Source organism: Scylla paramamosain, chromosome 6 (assembly GCF_035594125.1).
Source record: "Scylla paramamosain isolate STU-SP2022 chromosome 6, ASM3559412v1, whole genome shotgun sequence".
NCBI classification, from domain to species: Eukaryota; Metazoa; Arthropoda; class Malacostraca; order Decapoda; family Portunidae; genus Scylla; species Scylla paramamosain.
In genome coordinates this window covers 30,279,497-30,279,765 of record NC_087156.1, presented here as the reverse complement: position 1 = coordinate 30,279,765, position 269 = coordinate 30,279,497, and positions in this window count along the sequence as shown.

Below are 269 nucleotides of genomic sequence, written 5' to 3'. Positions count from 1 at the left end.
ACTCCTCCAGAACCTCCGCTTCCTTTACTAATTTTCGTGAATTCCTGACTAAGAGCGATAAAGCGTCCCTCATTTCCTTCGTTTTTCCGTTGTTTTACCGTTCGCTTGGTGCCGGGGCGGGGCGGGGCGGGGCGGGGCGGGAAAGACGAGGGGTGGCCGAGGCAGAACGTCCACGGTCAGATTGCAACTTTTGAAGGAGAGGCGTCAGGTTAAGTGCAATTTTTCGATAACAAATGTTAGATTACGTTGAGTGAAGCCACATCATGACG